Source organism: Zalophus californianus, chromosome 4 (assembly GCF_009762305.2).
Source record: "Zalophus californianus isolate mZalCal1 chromosome 4, mZalCal1.pri.v2, whole genome shotgun sequence".
NCBI classification, from domain to species: Eukaryota; Metazoa; Chordata; class Mammalia; order Carnivora; family Otariidae; genus Zalophus; species Zalophus californianus.
Window position 1 is genome coordinate 13,145,444 of NC_045598.1, and position 16,364 is coordinate 13,161,807.

The 16,364-nt window shown below is 50.4% G+C and overlaps 1 protein-coding gene across 2 annotated transcripts in view; it reads left to right on the plus strand.

The window, feature by feature from the left end:
* Positions 1–16,364, plus strand: part of IGSF21 (immunoglobin superfamily member 21) — a 228,949-nt gene that overhangs the window by 118,375 nt on the left and 94,210 nt on the right. The gene's annotated exons all lie outside the window — the stretch shown is intronic.

The window sequence follows — 16,364 nt, forward strand, 5'->3', positions numbered from 1 at the left end:
TAAGCACTTCGTACATATTGGCTCATTTAATCCCCATAGCAACCCTGGGGGTAGGCGCTGTCCTTGTCCTGCTTTGTAGAAGAGAGGACTATGTCTCAGGAGCAAAAACTTGCTCAAGACCATGCAGCTGGTAAGTGACAGAAGTGGGATTCGGCCCCTGGCGGTTTGGCTTCGGCATCTGAACTCCTAAGTACTTCAAATGTTAGGTCCTCCCCACACTCCGCCTGCCCAGACAGATGGAGTCAGGAGCCAGAAGTAAACACTCAAATGGAAAAACCCAGGAGTAGAAGCATCCACACTGCATGGAGGATTGCTCCCCAGCCCGGGAGAGAGATGCCCACATAACACCCGCCCAAAAGGGAGGCAGCCAGCTCGCTGGGATGAGTGGGTTCCGACAAGCTGAGCCGGCGCTTCCCCCCTCCCTCGGTCCCTTCAGGGCTCCCCGCCTGAGGCTGCACACACACCGGGGCCCTGCCCTTGCCGGCTAACTTGACTTTGAAGGAGACACTGCAACTCATTGCAAGCTGCTGGACTAAACCCTTCTGTACAGCCCACAACTTTGCACAACGTGGGGGGCTTTGGCAGACGGTCAGTGGCTGATTTCTGCAGTGCTGGTGGAGTTCTGCGGCGTGATTTATAGATTGCCTTGATAGAAAAGCGATGCTGGGAATTTCCATTAGAACAGGGCAGCTTGCTGTTGTGGCTTTCTAGAAGGTCAGAGGGTAGAGGCCTGAGAAAATGCTACCAAAGCAGACAGACAGCCTCCTCCTTGGGGCCTTGAAGATTCATTTAGGATGTTGGCTTTTGCCTACCGTGGTCCCTAGGACACAGGTGTTGATAAGACAAGGTCCAACGATGCCACATGGTGAGTTTCCCCATGCAAGGTGCTCTGGGTAAAAATCATTCACTATCCAACATCCCCAAGTCACTCACTTACTTAGCCAATATTTCTGAGCACCTGCAGGGTACAAGGCCCTATGCTAGATGCTAAGAAAATACAACCCCGGACAAGGCAGACAGGTTCTCTCTGCTCCCAAGGACCTTCCACCCTGTTGGGAGGTGCAGAAGGCGTGAACTGGAATCGCTTGTCAGATGATAGGTACATAGCTTGAACCCACAACCCAGATTTGAGTGGTCAGGGTTGGCTTCCCAGAGGAAAGGAAATAGAAGCTAGGGTTTAAGAATGAAGAAAACTTCTGCAACAGCCTGTGCAGGCCTCTGATGATGAGGGAGCGCAGCACCCTGAAAATTAAAGTGGGCCATCTGGTTGGAGCCAGCCAGGGAAAGGCCAAGAGCAGAATGCAGCTGGAGGGGGTGGTGGGGCCTAGACCACATGTTGACTGAAGATGCTTGAACTGAACCCCGAGGGCAAAAGGGTACCCCCTTGGACACAGAGGAGGTGCACAGTCCTATTTGGTTGCTGGCCTCTGTGCGGTTAGGGAGCAAGGACCAGGGGAGGCTGGGGAGCCCAGGGCAGGTGAGGGCCCCAGGTCAGTCCGAGGCTGCTGCAGCAATCCAGGGGAGCAGTGATGTCACCCTGAGTTAGGGCATTGGCTGGGGGGGGGCTGGGGGGGAGTGCAGGGGGTGGATTAATGGCCCCGGGCTTGCTGGATGCCCAGCCGGGGAAGAAAGCAGCTGTGTGGGGGGACATGAAGAGGTCTCAGAGAGGAGGTGACAGCCGAGGTGAGCTGGTGGCGTGGGCACCTCCACCAATTCACGAGGTGGAGACAATGGGATGGAAAGGGGGTCCAGGCAAGGCCAGCCGCATGCGGGTGTCAGGGGCAGCCTCTCCCAGCTCAGAGGGCTTGGCCAGCACAGCTGGATGGCCGCTCCAAAACCCAGGCCCCTGTCTCCCTGCCCTGTACCCCTCAATCTCTCTTGCTGACACCAGGGAGCGGGCCAGGAACCACGTGGCAAAAGAAGAAGTTCCGGCCTTAAAAACTAAACCCTGCCACCACGGTCTGTCCTCATCCTAGATTTTGCCTTGCCTTTCCCACCCTTGCGCCCAGAGGAGGGGTGGGGGCAGCTGGTGCTGCGCTGGAAGCCTGCTGGTGCGAGGGCCCACGATGCTCAGAACCTGCAGCCCAGGCCCTGGCTTCCGACCGCCTTCGCTGCGTCCACACACTCACCGCCGGGCCAGGGAGGCCTCGGCCACACGTGAGGCCCTGCAGGCTCCTCCACGACAATCTGTCTGCCCTCACTGGGGGGGAGGTGTGCACAGCCCAGGGCTCACGGCACTGTCTGTCTCTGTCTGTGTCTCGGTCTCTCTCTCTCTCTCTCTGTGTCTCTGTCTCTCTCTGTTTCCATCTCTCTCTGTCTCTGTCTCTGTATCTATCTCCATCTCTCTGTCTCTGTCTCTCTCTGTGTCACTCTGTCTCTCTGTCTTTCTGATTCCCTCCGTCTCTCCTTCTGTTCTCTCTCTCTCTCTCTCTCTCTAGTTCATTCTGTACGGAGGAGACCTTGGAGAGGCCCTATAAATCGGCAGGTGCTCTGCCCATTGGCAAGCCCCTACATGTTGCTTTGTAAATGCTCTTGTGATTCCCTCAGGTGCTGGGATTCCGGCTTCAGCTTCAGACTGTGTGCCTTCAGGAGAAAAGGACCATGTCTCTCCCATCAGACCAGGAACTCATGAGGGCAAGGATTTAATTAAGGCAAATTACTAAAGACAGAGTAGATGCCCCTCTTCGCGTTGGGTCATAAACTCTGTGTAGTTAAAATACCTTTGAAAGAATAAAAAATTGTGGAGTAAAAAGAGGATGTCCCTAGAATTAGAGCCGGGTTGAAATCTGAGCTCTGCCATATACTGGTTTCAACCTCTCTCGGCCTCAGTTTCCTTCTGTGCTACTTGGGGATAGTAACTCAAACCTCAAAGAGCTGTAAAAGTTAATGTTCCCGGTCCACAAACACAGAGTGCCTACCATGTGCCAGGAACTCTGCTAGGTACTGGAATATAGTGGTGAATAAGAGAAACAATATCCCTGCTGTAGTAGGACTGGGGTGGTGAGACAGACCATTAATTAATCAATTAGCAAGAAAATATCAGACAGTGAAAATTGTGGTATAGGTAATTTAGGATGATGTGAAAGAAAGTAACGGGCTTCTTATATTGGCTAGTCTGAAAAGGTGTCTTTTAGGGAGTGACACTGAAGCTTGAAGGACAAGGAGCCATGCAAAGATCGAGGAGACGCAGGGAGGACACCTACAGAGGGGAGGAGCATGGGTGCTCTGTCCGGAGATCAGACATGAGCCTGGAACACGAAGGCAAATGGAAGAGAGAACATAAGTCAGAGAGGAGGCAGTGATACCTCACATAAGGCTTTGTAGGTTTAAAAAAGAGTTTTTCATTGAAGTATAGTCGATGTACAGTTATGATGTTAGTTTCAGGTATATAACATAGTGATTCGACATTTATATACATTACACGATGCTCACCATGTGAGTGTAGTTACCTCTGTCTACAAAGTGATTACAGTATTATTGACTCTATTCCCTATGCCGCACTTTTCATCTTTAGAGATTTGTTTATTTTATAACTGGAAGTTTGTACCTCTTAATCCCCTTCACCTCTTTCACCCAATCCCCCCACACCCTTCTCTTCTGATAACCACCTGTTTGTTCTCTGTGTTTGAGTCTGGTTCTGTTTTGTTTTCTTTACCCATTTGTTTTATTTTTTTAGATTCCACACATAAGTGAAATCATGCAGTGTTTGTCTTTCTCAGTCTGACTTGTCTCACTTAGCATTATACCTCCTAGGTCCATCCATGTTGTTGCAAATGGCAAGATCTCATTCTTTTCTATGGCTGAGTAATATTCCACTCTGTGTGTGGACACACACATACCACATTTCTTTTCTTTATTTGCTGATAGATGGACACTGAGGTTGCTTCCAGGACTTTGTAGATTTTCTTAACAGTAGAATGTGGACCTTGAGTGTAGAGTGTCCAGTGGGGAGCAACATGCTTTGAAAAGGATCCAAATTTATGTTTTGAAAAGAATTCTCTGGCTGTTGTGCAGAAACTGGGCTATAGGAGAGTGTATGGGTCAGGACAGCCTTGGTCGTGCTGCATTAGCCAAATCACCTCCTGGGCTCTGTGGCTTGATGCAGCAAAGATTTCTTGTTCACAGAAAGTTGGATGTGGGTCGTGCCTCTCCAGGGCAGCTTTCCTCCATAAGGTGACTCAGGGATCCAGGCTCACTTCATATTGCGGTTCTACCCTCTCATCATGCACATTACCACCGAAAGGGGGCACAGAAGCAAGAGAGTCATGCAATTGCTCTTGGGGGCCAGTCTGGAAGTGGCTTAGGTCATTTCTGCTCGTATTCCTTTGGCCAGCACCCAGTCACGTGGCTGCAGCTGCACGGAGGGCTGGGAAATGTAGCTTTCCTGGCTGTGCAGGAAGAGGGCAGCACTATGAGAGTTGGTGATCGTCCTGCACTGTCTCTGCTAAGGACAGGAGCCAGGAGAGAAAAGGGTTAGGAGGCTCTCACAGCCTCTCAGAGGAGGAAAAGTGGTGGCCTGGATGTGGGTGGTGGTGATGGGGATGCAGAGAAGTGGACGGTGTACCATTGATACAATACCTGGTACCATGCTCGACCGGTAGGCCCCCACTAGACGATCACTCTTATTATAATCCCTTACAATGAAAACATTGAAATGTTCCTTCTCAGGATGGACTCAAATTCCCCTGTCATTTTCTCTGACCCCAAAGGTTAATAGGTTGAGGTACTCTCTGACCAATGCTCTAAAATATATGATCCTGTGGGGTGCCTGGGTGACTCCATTGGTTAAGCCTCTGACTCTTGGTTTTGGCTCAGGTCATGAGCTCATGGGTTGTGGGATCAAACCCCATGTCAGTCTCCCTGCTCAGTGAGCAGTCTGCTTGAGATTCTCTCCCTCTGCCCCTCCCCCTACATGTGTACATGCTCACGTGTGCTCACTCTCTCTCAAATAAATAAACCTTAAAAAAAAAGACACGATCATAAGACCCTGGAACCTTAGCCTTGGCATGGCTCTTAGAGCTGTCCAAGTCCACCTGCTGTGTTTCTCAGGTGGAAAGAGATGTCCAGAGGAAGCTGTAGACTTGCCCCAGCTGTGGAAAAGGTCACTAGCTAAGCAGAGGCCAGGGGCCAGAGCCAGGGTGCAGGTCTGCACACCCCCTCGTGTCTCTCTATGCAATCAAGTGATGTCTGGATTTCTCCTTCCTCAGCAAGTCCCAGAGCTGGGGAAGTGAGACATGAGTGCAGGAGGTGGAAGGGGTGGGGCTGGAGCTTGCTCACCCTGACCTGTTGCTGCTCTCCTCCCTGCCCCCGTGCTCCTGAGAAACAATATATGGGGTGGGAGAAAGACCACGGGTTCTAATCTGCCCTCTGCCACCTCCTCACCATGACGTCTTCAGTTGGCTACTTACCCTTTTTAGAAAAGGGGGCTAATGACACTGGCCTCGTGGGGTTGTCACTAGGACTGATGAGATAGTGTAGGTGAAAAGGCCTACGCTCAGAGCTTGGCACCTAGGAGACAGGTGGGTATAATTACTGAGAACAACTGTGAAGCCTCCTTCTGTCCTTACTCCTCACACCCACGACCCTGTGCAGAGTCATTTTGCCAAAGCTCCTCCAGGATCAGGACAGGTTTAGGAGCCCACTCTGCCACAATGAATGCTTCCCCTTTCCCCAAGAAGTAGACAGACTTTCCTGGCGTCTTTATCCACTACATGGGGTCCATTGGGCCTTGTGGTAGATACAACTGAACATCCTTCCCACCATGTCTGAGATCAGAGGTGCCACAGCAAACCCAAACTTTCCCTAGTTGTCTAAGGGGCTGCACTATTTTCTGGCATCCAGATGTCCTTAGATAAGCTCCTGTCATTTGCATTGGATCAAATTTATAGAGGGTATAGGAGCCTTTTAGCAGGTGCAAGGGCCCCTTCATCTCTCCATGGTCCTGACCAGCCAACTTTCACAGGCTGGATCCTGCCAGTCCCTGGAATCCAGCATGGGCTCTCAGAGGTAGTTCAATAAAGAGAATTTTAAAGCCTTTTAATGCGTAGCAGGGAATCTGTCCGTTGCCAAAGCACCAATTAAAGGTACAGGACAGTTCAACATGACTTTATTACTAGCATTTTATCTTTGAAAAGGAGGCCCGGGGGAGGTGCAGACACTGAAGGCTCTGGGGCAGGCATCTCAGCTCCCTTGGATAGGACAGTCATCTACAGTTACCAGGAGCCTTCCCTCAAAGGCTCCATGGGGAAGCCAAAGGACTCCTTGACTTTGTCCCTACCTCCAGGAGCTCTCAGAACAGTGGAGAGAAATGAGACAGTGGAGTGAGATTGGTCAAGGAGGATGTCCTGAAAAGGGCAGGCTTTAAGCTGGGCTTTGGAAGGTGGGTGTTATTAGGGCACAGTGGAGAGAAGCCCTTCAGGGGGAAAGGCAAGGTTAATGGGCTCACTGATAACATTTGGGAGCACTTTCTATGTCCCAGGAACTGTGCTGAGCACTTTATAAATGATCTCTAATCTCTCCGACAACTTTGTGACATAGGTTCTTTTATTGTCACCATTTTGTCAATATAGAAACTGAGGCTTAGATACTTCAGCCCAGTTTATGCTGCTGGTAAGTACCGGAACCTGGACTAGAACCCAGGCAGATGACCCACGTTTGTGCTTTTAACCCCTGGGCTGAGAAATGGGAGGAGAGGTGTGGCAGGGTCACGAGAATGGGATTCATGAAGCTGGTAGAGTTTGTGTTTATCTGAAGCCCACAGTTCCCCATGTCCCTCTTTCTGAGCCTCCCAAGGGCCTCCATCCACTCATTTATCTCTCCATCCACCCATTCACCAAATCTAGATCTACCACCTAAACTGACCTGGCATAGGCCCCAGCTCCTCTTACCAGCTGTCTTTTCACCTGCTGTTCTAACAGGTGCCTTTGGAAACTGTTACTCCCAAAGGAGTTTGTATCAGGTGGCTGATGGTCTTGAAATTTCTCATCGACCACCAAATAGACTGTTTAGACTGTTGCCTACACTACTCTTGGACATAGGCTGCCTAAGGCCAGTGGCTCTGTCCCACTTTTGGAATCTTCCAAAGAGATTTTATCTATGCCTAGAGCCCATAAGATTGTGGTGATCGTTCAGGTGTTTGACAATCCATTCACCTCATCCATCCATCCATCCATCCATCCATCCATCCATCCAACCATCCATCCATCTATTCATCCATCTATCCATCCATCCATCCATCCATCCATCCATCCATCCATCCATCCATCTATTCATCCATCTATCCATCCATCCATCCATCCATCCATCCATTCATCATCCATCCACCCATCCATCTATTCATCCATTCATCCATCCACCTACCCACACACCCGTCTACCCACCCACCCACCCATATATCCAGCACATATTTTGAGCCAGTAACCTTGTCTTCCTTATACTGGGCCCTTGGCTCTGTAGACTAGGACTTTCTAGAAAATGGTGAAGTTAGTTCACAGCCCATCTCCATTTAGGCTTTGTCAAATGATAGATGCTCTGAATCCACTAAGTGAAATATACTGACCCCAGGACAAATGACAGGCCTGGATCTGTCCAGACTGACCTTTCATTCTCTAGCCCTTTCTGCTGTAAAAAAGTGGTTGAAGTATGCCCCCACTCATATTACAAGTAAAAAACTGAGGCTTGGAGGAGAGGACTGAGAAATCAAGAGCCAAACCCCACTCTTAGTCCCTGGCCACCTGCTCAGTGCCCACCCAGCTTGGTGCCCCTGCTGGGCTTATGGGGGTTTTCTCACATATCTAAGCAGAGTATTGTCAAGCCCAATATTGCCCACAGTTCTGTGTAGACCTGCTGCAAGCCCTATGATTATGGGCAGACATCCTGACAGGACACACAGGTGACAGAATAAAGACTTGAATCCCCAATCCTGATTATGCTATCATGCCCCACACTTTCTCATGGTCTTCGACTTTCCCTGTGCTCCTCACCCTCATTTCTGTGACTGTGTCTTTCTCTCTTCTAAGTCACTCCCTCTTTCTGTGTACTTCCCTCTTGATTCTACCCTGTTTCCCTTTTCTGCCTCCCTCTTCTTATTTGTGCTCACACACCCTGATACTCATCCTTAAGCACCCTCCTCCTCACTCCCCATACCCACTAAGCCCTGCCACTTCCATTTCTTAAATCTCTCTCATTTGTGTCCACTGGCTTCCATCCTGAGGCCCCACCAGCAAGTCTGTTCCATCACCCTGGTCAGAATGATTGTCACCTCCTGACCTGCCCAGTGGTATGGGCTTGCCTGGCCCCAGTCCATGCAGCTGGAGGGAACTTTCAAGATGTAAACCTAATCATATCATTTCATTGCATAAGGCTCTGAAGCAGCCTGCTGTTGGCCTCGGAATGGAGTCCAGCTCTGTTCCATGTTATGGAAAGCCCTACAGAATCCTGCCCTTGCCCACCTTCCCACTTCATTTTCCACCAGCCCCCAACCAGACCCTCCCACCTGGCATCCAGCCCTAAGGAGCTTCTTTCAGCTCTCCAAATAAGCCATGCCCTCCTTTACCTCTGGGCCTCCCTGGAACATATTCACCCTCCTCTCTTACCGGGGTTAGTCTGACTCATCCTTCAATTGGGCAGTCTTTCCTCTACTCCCAAATCTGGGTTGGATGCTCTGTATTTCCACGATCTTCTCTGCTTCCTTTATGATCATAGCACTTATCAAAGCAAATCTGAACTGGCTGTTTCATTGTCTGCCTCCACTGCTGGAGCCACAAGGGCTTAGGGTACAATAGGCTTCCAGTTTCCCAAAAGAAAGCCTAAGGGCTAATCCCTGAGTCAGGCTCCTAGGTCACCAAGGGAGCTGGGCTCCTACAGCCATCGCTGGGAGCTGTCCACGGTGCTGCCGGGTCCCATGTTTCATTGAGGAGCAGCCTTGCTCAGACATCATCTTGGAGGTGGCCCTGTGCTTCTAGATATTTCCCACCAGCGAGGGAAAGGCCTTGGTCTGACCTTCTAAATTCGCAGTCTGCTCCACCTGGTGAATTTGACTCTGCTTTTATGTGGAAAGCTCAATGGGAAAGCTTCAGTCCTCCTGATACCACACCTACCTGTGGGCATTGGGCCAGATTTCTGAGAAGGGGCCATCCCAGCAACAAATAATTTACGAAAGAGTTTCTCTGTCCACTAGTCTAATCCCCCACCCTCCCTCTCTGGGTATCAGGGAAATAGAGACCGGGTCCCCTTTCCTGAAACCCTGGCTCAGGGGCCGGCAAGGGCCCCCTCTCCATTCAGCTTCTTTGCTCTGCATTGTGCCAGGAACCTGCTCGCTATCTCTTTAACTCACCCATCTCAGTTGCTTCCCCTTTTCCTCTCAGACTCAGCCCTCTTTGTAATATTGGATTAGCCCACTTTCTTGAAAGCTGATTTCTATTTGCATAATCCTCCCCTCTTGGAGTTGCTAGGCCCTCAGTGATAAGCCGATGGGCCGGGGCAGTCAAGCAAATTATACACTTTACTCTGAACAGCCACGGAAAGTGGAGGAAGTTATTTTTTTTAAAGAAGACACGCTTTATTTTTATCTCCACATTCCTTTTGACCAGTTGTGCCAGCCCAGTTTTGGGTGCACTAGTTTACATTTCCTGGAACACATAGATCCTAACTAAACCGCGGACAGGATGGAAGTTAGACCTTAGGAAGGACTTCCTAAGAGTGTTAGAGGAGAGAATGCATATGAAAATCCCTGGTAATGACAGCACATTACACTTTATCTACAGAAAGCACATCTAATTTTCCCCCCCATGAGACACTATAGGCCCTCAGGACAGGCATCTCTCCCAAGTGACAGTCTAGATTCCCAAAGCTCAGACAGGTATGGGTGGAGATGTGGATAGAACCGGAAATAGAGAAACAGACCCCAGTTGTCATGATGCCCAGCTCACTGAACTCACTTCCAATCAACAAACACCCATGACCTGCTGTGTGGCAGAGGCACCCAGCCTACAGGCCAGTGAGCCTTTTATTGAGGACCTACTGTATGTCCATCCACAAATTACAGCCCTGGGGATTTAGCACAGACCATAGACCTCTAAAGAAAAGGGGATGGAAGAAGAGCCAAGACGAAGGCACCTCTTATCTCAGTGGTGTCCTTCTCTTGCCCGGTACCAGGACAGAAGATACAGTAGCCCTCTCTTCCCTCTCCATGAACCCTTTCCCCTGAGCATTTTCTGAGGGGCCCATGGGCAAGGCGGCAGTCACCCACTCTCTTACAAGTAAATGACGCTCTTCATGGAATGGAGGCTGCAGGACTGCTGAGCTCTATTCGTACAACTTGTAAATCAGCATGTCAGGCTCTCCTGCAAAACCCAGGAACCTTTTGTGTAGGGAGGCAGCAGCTCAGCTGGTCCTTTCCCATCCCCCAGAACAGCCAGACTCGTTGACATGCCTCAAGCCCACCAGCCCCCTAGGGTCACACATGCACCAAAGACATACATGCAAAGGTGGTAGGGATGGAGGGGGCAGGGGCTCCCTTCTTTGCATTGGGCTTTGCTCTCTGCAAAATCCTTTCTAGGGGAAGTTTGGGAATTAAAAGGATTTCTATCCACCACACTCATTGCTCCTCTTCTCTTTCAAGGCTGATTAAGAAGCAGAATATTCCAGAGGCAGGAGAAGGGACTCAATGATCCTTAAGTGTCAGGTGGACCCTGTTGTCTTTGGGGTGCCAATAACCCTGACCTTGGCAGGTGGTACCTTGGGCAAAGCCGGAAAGGATGGTAGAAAGAGCACAGGACTGGGAGCTGGGAAACCTGGCCTTGATCTTTGTCACTGTCTGAACTTGGGCGTGTCTGGGCCTCAGTTTCCCCATGTGTGAAATGACAACTCTGGTATAAGAATGTTTAAGGAGAGCGTTATGCAGGAAGAGCTCAGAACTGCCACTGTGCGAGCTCAGGCAGTTTGCTCCACCTAACTGAGACTCAGTTTCCCCATCTTTAAAATGGGGAGACACTGGGGCGCCTGGGTGGCTCAGTTGGTTAAGCCACTGCCTTCGGCTCAGGTGATCCTGGAGTCCCGGGATCGAGTCCCACATCGGGCTCCCTGCTGAGCAGGGAGTCTGCTTCTCCCTCTGACCCTCCCCCCTCTCATGCTCTCTCTCTTTCATTCTCTCTCTCAAATAAATAAATAAAATTTAAAAAATAAAAAAAATGGGGAGATACTTCCTTTCATATGATCTTGTGAGGATTGGGTGCACACTGACATCAAGTTTCTGGTGCAGTGCTTGGCATCTAGTAAGATCTCAATACTCATCTCTCCCCCTCTGCTGAATCTGGTTTCCGGAGAAGCTTTCTGCAACCAAATGCCATGGGGCACCCAGGCCTGAATGCTCATCTGAGTTTCACAGTGGACAGAGCCAGGCAAGGAGCCAGGTGCAGCCCCTTTCTCCTTCCTTCTCCCCTCAGCCTCTGGTGAGGCCCTTTTGAAAGCAGGTAAAACACTAATAAATGTTGAAAGAAAGGAAATGGGCCTGGCCTGCCGAGTCTTTGGATGAATAAATAAAACAGCAAAATGGAAAAGATTGCCCCAGAGTTGGGCATCTGCCAGATCCCCTTGAGGCTGGGACGCACTGCTGAGTCCAGTTTATGAGAGAAAATTTGGCTTATTACAAAGACCAGGCGCTTTGGGGCCAGGCTAGCTTGAGTTTTTTGTTGTTGTTGTTTTGTTTTGTTTTGTTTTGTTTTTTGTTTTTGTTTTGTTTGTTTCTTGAGAGAGAGAAAGAGAGAGCATGGGAAGGAGGGGCAGAGGGAGAGAGAGAATCTTAAGTAGGCTCCACACTGATGCAGGGCTCGATCCCACAATCCTGAGATCATGACCTGAGCTGAAATCAAGAGGCAGATGCTTAACCGACTGAGCCATCCAGGGGCCCTGAGTGTGCATTCTTGATTCTTCCTTTTGAGCATCTCTGTGATGCTGAAGGGGACCACTCTGAGAGTCAGTTTCTTCATCTGTGAAATGGGGAGATCCATACCCACCTTACAATGGTCAGGATTAGAAAGAAAGCATCTGCCAAATTTCATGGCATACACTAGGTGCTCAATACAAGCTAGTATTTCACCCTCTTCCAGGAGCCTCCAAGACCATGGAACAAAAGAGGGGCTTTTCATAAATGAAATTATCTGTGTTAACTTTAGGGGACAAAGAGGAAGTCTGAAAACGACCAGTGGACTCAGTGCCTATGAAACTCTCGATGGAAGTCCACCCATGAGCTGCCTTCATTTCATCTTCATCTTCCCAGAAACTTCTAGCCTCCCCCATGCCTCTGGATAGGGTCTGCTCTCTTGACATTTCACATTAAAGAACAGGCAGCACAGGAGAGTGAGGGTTCACGGGTGTGTGTGTGTGTGTGTGTGTCTAGGACAGGGAAGCTGCACCCATGTTTATGGACTGGGGACCAGGAGCCAATGGATGGGAGAGCTTGGTGGCGAGGTGGGAAGGGATGAGGAGCAAGGCCCAGCCCGTGTAGGAAAGGACGGCTCCCGTGCTCAAGCAGAGAGGTGGCCGCGGGAAGGAATGGAAGTGGGTGCACAGCAGAACAGGATGGCACTCGGGCAGCGCATCGACTCTGCTGACAGACAAACCTGGGTCCAGACTCCAGCTCTGTCACATGCTAGATCCTTTTGTCTCTGAGCCTCAGCTTCCTCTCTTCTCAAATGGATACAATAGCCACCACCTTACCCATGTGGGGTGGGTTTAAGAGAAGCTTCTGGTATGGTGCTTGGCGTTTGGAATCTTCTTCACAAAGGTCAGCTCCCTTTCCTCTCTTGGCTAGAGGAATGCAGCAGGGGGTGAAGGAAGAGTCAGGTAAGGGGCAGGAAGGAATGATGCGGGGGTGGTCCCAGGAGAAGGAAAAGTCCAACGTCCTTTCCCAAATGACTCCGTGTCTGTGTCAAGGGGGAGGGCCGGGTTGCCCGTCCTGGGGTCCCTTGGTCAGTCAAGAACCAAGAGGCTGAGAGACGTCGGCAGGGGCTCTGCCTCATGCTTGAAGCTTGCATACATGTCCTGGTCTTGGCTCATGTGGGCTTCGTCCACACGATGCTCACTGAGGTCACCTGTGTGAGGGAATGTGTTGAGGATGAGTGAGCAATCAGGAGATGGAATCCAGGCGATAAGATTGGGATGATCTCTTTGCCTTCAGGCCAGAAGCAGCCAGAGGCAACTGCATGGCGAATCATAGCTCCTTCATGCTGGTTCCAATGCGGGGTCAGTTGGGGGGCCCTGGGCCAGCTAAGCTCACTTGGCCTCAGCCCTGCATATCGGGTGGCTAATCACTGCACCTCCTCCAGGGACTTGATGGCACAGTTAAATGTGATGATACACATGAAGCTGGCTCAGAAGAAGTGCCCCATAATGTCAGATGGGAAGGAGGGGGAGCAAGAGAAAAATGTCGGTCAGGGTATTCGGGGCTGGACTGGAAGGACCTGGTACTCTCGGAACTCATCCTCTATACCAGCACCCAGAACGTCTCTCCTCACCTTCGCCTCAAAGATCCCATAGAAAGAGCTGGGTATCAGGTCTATCTTAGGTGGGTTTCCCGTGAACCGCTCCCCAACACAAAGATTTGAGGACATGTCATTTATTCCAGAGGTGATCCCAGGGGGTTGTTTGGGAAGTGGGTCGTGGCACAGGGAAGGAAGGTCAGCCGGTGAATAGGGTGCTATTGAGCAGGTGGGAACTGAGGCTCAACACCCCAACCCCGACAGGGGCTTCGGGAGATGCTGTGGGGCAGGACCTGCTAAAACCTTAGTGTGCGTCGGAATCACCTGGCGAGTTTTTTTGTTTGTTTGTTTGTTTGTTTGTTTTTATTTACATTCAATCAGCCAACACATAGTAGTATATCATTAATCTCAGACATGGTGTTCAATGATTCATCAGTTGCATATAACACCTAGTGCTCATCACATCACGTGCCCTCCCCAATGCCCTTCACCCAGTTACCTTATCACCTGACAAGGTTTTTAAATGAAGATTCTGGAACCCCACCTCCAGAGATTCTGGTTCCCTTGGTCCAAGACAGAGGCCAAGCGTTCATGTGTCTAAGCACCTCCCATGCGCTGCAGAGGTCACACGTCGAATAGTGGTGAAGACCACATGCAGAGTGACCCTGCCCCACCAAGGCTGGGGACTCTGGGTATTTGTCCGCCCACTCCCTGCCTGCTATTACTGAGGACAGCTTCTGAGGTATGAACACTCTGCAACTCCAGGAGCCAAACACCCAGGCTGGGGCATATAGACGTGGGTGCAGAGTGGGTACACAGGCATCTGCTACAAAGTCAGAAGGCCTGGGTCTGAATCTTGCCTCTGTCACCTATGACCTGCAGCACTCAAGTCAAGTCTGTAACCTCTTCAGGGTCCTCATCCAGAAAATGGGGCTGGTAATTGCAATGTCAGTGTCATGATGGGGATTTAGTGGGGTCAATCTGGTGTGCGCGGCTGGCACATAGTAGGTGCACAGACGTGTTTGTGGAATTGGTAGCAACACTGTTGCTGAGTGGGTGTGTGTGAGCTTTGGATCCTAGAGAGGGCTGGAAGCCAGACACCATGGTGAGTCCCATCTGGGCACCTGCTTGGCTCCTCACCGCCTTGAAGACTAAATCATGTATTGAGGGAGGATCTTCTTTGCTAAGAACCAAGTCCATTCCATCTCAGGAAATCTTCAGCAGAAATCCAGCCTCGTGGCCCAGCGTGCTTTCCAGCGGGGCTCCTGAGGCGGGTCTACATCTTGAGCAGTGGTTAGCAGCTGCGACCACACAGTGAATGATGTGGCAATGGGACAAATCAGCCACCTCCCCTCCCATCCCAGGCCAGCCCTCAGCCGTCCCACACCCTCCCTGACCTCAGCAACTCGAAGACATAAGAGGGAGGGTTCTGGACACCTGCATGGTGATGGGTCAGCACCTGCGAGACATGGGCCAGATGTGTGGGTCGGGGGTGGGGTGGGGTGAGCAGTGCAGAGCCGAGAACCTAATACCTACATCCCCTGTGGAGATGCTGCTCAGAGCCAGCCTTGGGAATGGCCCTAAATGCCCAGGATAGATTGTGCTTTCCCAACTTGGTTCTGTCCTCACTTGTGACTCCCCTGCCCAGATGAGCGAGGAAAGAGAAGGAAGAATTTGGGGCTCTTCCCATACCCCACTTCCCTACTAGGTGTGTCATGGAACCAGAGCGGCTCTAAGCATTGAAATTTGGGCCCAATTCTGCCTCTTTCTTGCTGTGGGACTGTGGAGCTCTGGTTTCTACCCCTGATGTGAATGCATCAGGTTATCGCTGTGCCCCTTTTCTGCCCCGACAGCTTCCAAATCTTCATCCTTTGGGCGTCTCTCAGAGCCATACACTGCCCCAGCCAGGCAGGCTCAGGTAGGACCCAGAGTCGCAGCACCTGGAGCCCCAGGGAAAAAATGTGGATCCCCGGGCCCCGCCAGGCACTTGCTTTGTCTTTCCCTGCCTGCCCATCCCTGGAAGTCTCACACCCACACTGCATTTTAAGAACTGTTGAAAAGATGGGAGAAGGTTCTCTCTCTCCCTCTACTCCATAACCAGTTAAAAAAAGTCCCCCAGCCGGGCTGGGTCACCCGACACTGGTGCATGTAATTTCTAAGTGGAAACAACAACTCATCAAACAGAATGGTTTACAATTGCCTGGGATAAAACTATTTTCTTTTCAATCTTCTCTGGAAAGTGACAGATAATAGTCAGCCTGGAGATTGTAATATTATTAGGGCCAAAAATAAAATAAAACCCCTTAACTGCTTCCTCTTACAGAGTGAAGCCAAATATTCTTCAATTCATTTAAATAAAGTGATTGTTTTTCTTGTTCATATATCTTATGTTGCCAGCAACCTGCACTGCCGTCCCTCCCTCTGAAGAGGGGGGCGGTCGTCTTCCCCCTCCTCCCTTGTCTCCTGGGATCTAATCTCTGATTCGTCTCCCTTCACAGAGGTCCTATTCAAACCCACCAGCAAGAAGCCAAGCATTTATAAACCACTTTTAGCAAGCTTGCTTCCAGTCCAACCCACCACTTATATTAAATGAGATAATACATATAAGGTCCCCAGAACCAGGCTGGGCATATAAGTGCCCAACTAATGCATAATGCCGTTATTAATAATGTTGTAGGTGGGACACTCGAATGCCATGATTTTTGTCACACTAAGACAACATGTGCCCTCAGAGAGGATGCTGTGCACTGAGCCTCAGTTTCTCTAGCTATGAAATGAGGAGAGAAGGTATGGACAGAGTAAGTCCAGAAGAGGCATCGGTATGCTGGTATCTCTTTCCAGGAGGACATCATGATATGAAGCCCCTGGGGAAAGGGTCCAATGTGT